Source organism: Arachis hypogaea, chromosome 15, assembly GCF_003086295.3.
Source record: "Arachis hypogaea cultivar Tifrunner chromosome 15, arahy.Tifrunner.gnm2.J5K5, whole genome shotgun sequence".
NCBI lineage: Eukaryota > Viridiplantae > Streptophyta > Magnoliopsida > Fabales > Fabaceae > Arachis > Arachis hypogaea.
Genome location: NC_092050.1, coordinates 109,507,448 through 109,510,559, shown reverse-complemented (window position 1 = coordinate 109,510,559; position 3,112 = coordinate 109,507,448). Strand labels below are relative to the sequence as shown.

Below are 3,112 nucleotides of genomic sequence, written 5' to 3'. Positions count from 1 at the left end.
CATTTAACGCCAGCTTCTTGCCCTTTTCTGGTGTTAAACGCCAGTCTGGTGCCCATTTCTGGCGTTAAACGCCCAGAATGGTGCCAGACTGGGCGTTTAATGCCCATTCTGCTGCCCTTACTGGCGTTTAAACGCCAGTAGCCTTCTCCTCCAAGGTCTGCTATTTTTCATTCTGTTTTTTAGTTTGTTTTTGCTTTTTCAATTGTTTTTGTGACTTCACATGATCATCAACCTACAGAAAAAATAAAATAACAATGGAAAATTGAAATTTAACATAGATAAGTAAAATTGGGTTGCCTCCCAACAAGCACTTCTTTATGTCATTAGCTTGACAGTGGGCTCTCATGGAGCCTCACAGATACTCAGAGCATGCTGATGGCCTCTCAACACCAAACTTAGAGTTTAGTTGTGGCTTCCCAACACTAAACTTAGAGTTTGAATGTGGGGGTTTTGTTTGACTCTGTATTGAGAGAAGCTTTTCATGCTTCTTCTCCATGGTTACAGAGGGAGATCCTTGAGCTTTAAACACAAGGGAGTCCTCATTCACTTGAAGGACCAATTCTCCTCTGTCAACATCAATCACAGCTTTTGCTGTGGCTAGGAAGCGTCTACCAAGGATGATGGATTCATCCATACACTTTCTAGTATCTAGGATTATGAAATCAGCAGGGATGTAGCGTTCTTCAATCTTTACCAAGACATCCTCTACAAGTCCGTAATCCTTTTTCCTTGAATTGTCTGCCATCTCTAGTGAGATTCTTGCAGCTTATACCTCAATGATCCCTAGCTTCTCCATTACAGAGAGAGGCATGAGGTTTATGCTTGACCCTAGGTCACCCAGAGCCTTCTCAAAGGTCGTGGTGCCTGTGGAACAAGGTATTGAGAACTTTCTAGGATCTTGTCTCTTCAGAGGTAATTTCTGCCTAGTCAAGTTATCTAGTTCTTTGGTGAGCAAGGGGGATTCATCATCCCAAGTTTCATTACCAAATAGCTTGGCATTTAACTTCATGATTGCTCCAAGTTACTTAGCAACTTGCTCTTCAGTAACATCTTCATCCTCTTCAGAGGAAGAATACTCATCATAGCTCATGAATGGCAAAAGTAAATTCAATGGAATCTCTATGGTCTCAGTGTAAGCCTCAGATTCCATGGTTCCTCATTAGGGAACTCCTTGGAGGTCAGTGGACGCCAATTGAGGTCTTCCTCAGTGGAAATCACTGCCTTTCCCTCCTCTATGCATTCAGCCATATGGGACGTGTTTATGGCCTTGCATTCTCTCTTTGGGTTCTCTTCTGTATTGCTTGGGAGAGCACTAGGAGGGAGTTCAGTAATTTTCTTGCTCAGCTGACCCACTTGTGCCTCCAAATTTCTAATGGAGGACCTTGTTTCAGTCATGAAACTTTGAGTGGTTTTAATTAGATCAGAGACTACAGTTGCTAAGTCAGATTGGCTCTGCTTAGAATTCTCTGTCTGTTGCTGAGAAGATGATGGAAAAGGCTTGCCATTGCTAAACCTATTTCTTCCACCATTATTGTTGTTGAAGCCTTGTTGAGGCCTCTGTTGATCCTTCTATGAGAGGTTTGGATGATTTCTCCATGAAGGATTATAGGTGTTTCCATAGGGTTCTCCCATGTAATTCACCTCTTCCATTGTTGGGTTCTCAGGATCATAAGCTTCTTCTTCAGATGAAGCTTCTTTGGTACTGCCTGTTGTTGCTTGCATTCCAGACAGACTTTGAGAAATCATATTGACTTGTTGAGTCAATATTTTGTTCTGAGCCAATATGGCATTCAGAGTATCAATTTCAAGAACTCTTTTCTTCTTATTTGTCCCATTATTCACAGGATTCCTTTCGGAAGTGTACATGAATTGGTTATTTGCAACCATTTTAATGAGTTCTTGAGCTTCTGCAGGCGTCTTCTTCAGATGAAGAGATCCTCCAGCAGAGCTGTCCAATAACATCTTGGACAGTTCAGATAGACGAACATAGAAGATACCTATGATGCTCCATTCTGAAAGCATGTCAGAAGGACACATTCTGATCAATTGTTTGTATCTTTCCCAAGCTTCATAGAGGGATTCACCTTCCTTCTGTCTGAAGGTTTGGACTTCCACTCTAAGCTTGCTCAATTTTTGAGGTGGAAAGAACTTTGCCAAGAAGGCATTGACTAGCCTTTCCCAAGAGTTCAGGCTTTCTTTAGGTTGTGAATCCAACCATGTTCTAGCTCTGTCTCTTACAGCAAAGGGAAAAAGCATTAGTCTATAGACCTCGGGATCAACCCCATTGGTCTTGACAGTGTCACAGATTTGCAAGAATTCAGCTAAGAACTGATGATGATCTTCCAATGGAAGTCCATGAAACTTGCAATTCTGTTGCATCAGAGAAACTAATTGAGGCTTAAGCTCAAAATTGTTTGCTCCAATGGCAGTGATTGAGATGCTTCTCCCATAGAAGTCAGGTGTAGGTTCAGTAAAGTCACCAAGCGCCTTCCTTGCATTGTTGGTGATGAGTTTGGAAAACTCTAAATTAATATTTGTGATGACTAAACATTATTAAAATTAATTAATAGCAAAATTATTAATCTGAATTTTTCATTCAATATATATTGATTAAATAATTTTGTTACAGGTTTTAATATTGGGCCGAAAATAATTTCTGGTGCAAGCCCAATTACTCTCAGCCTTTGGTTTTAAAAATATATGATGAATATGGCTGATTTGATTCTTTATGTTACTTGGGCCCAAATGATTTTTATTGCTCTAAGCCCAAGTGTGTTACATGCTTTCCATTTGCTTCATGCATTGTCCAAATTTTATCAAGAAAGCAAATGTTATTATTGGGCAAAGAAACTTATTGATTATTGCAACCAAGCCCAATTCCATGAGTGTTCCTCATGCTATGTCCGAATCCATGAAGCAAAGAAAAACAAATCCTCAAATGCTTCCAACGGATTCCATCACACTTCCTGAAAGGATTTCAAAGCTAATTTAAACATTGGGAATATAAGCAAGTGAGAGAAGATTGATTTGACTAAAGGGCATCATTGCTACACGCCAACTAAGGGAAGCAAAAGCAAGATATTCTTCAATTAATTATTTTAACCACTATTTC

The 3,112-nt window shown here is 39.9% G+C and overlaps 1 non-coding gene across 1 annotated transcript; it reads left to right on the top strand.

Annotated features, from left to right (window-relative positions):
- Window positions 1-2,016: 2,016 nt before the first annotated feature.
- On the top strand, window positions 2,017-2,124 carry LOC112753490 (small nucleolar RNA R71). The gene has a single exon (XR_003177875.1). It is a non-coding gene; the product is annotated as a small nucleolar RNA R71 (small nucleolar RNA).
- The last annotated feature ends 988 nt before the right edge of the window (window positions 2,125-3,112 follow it).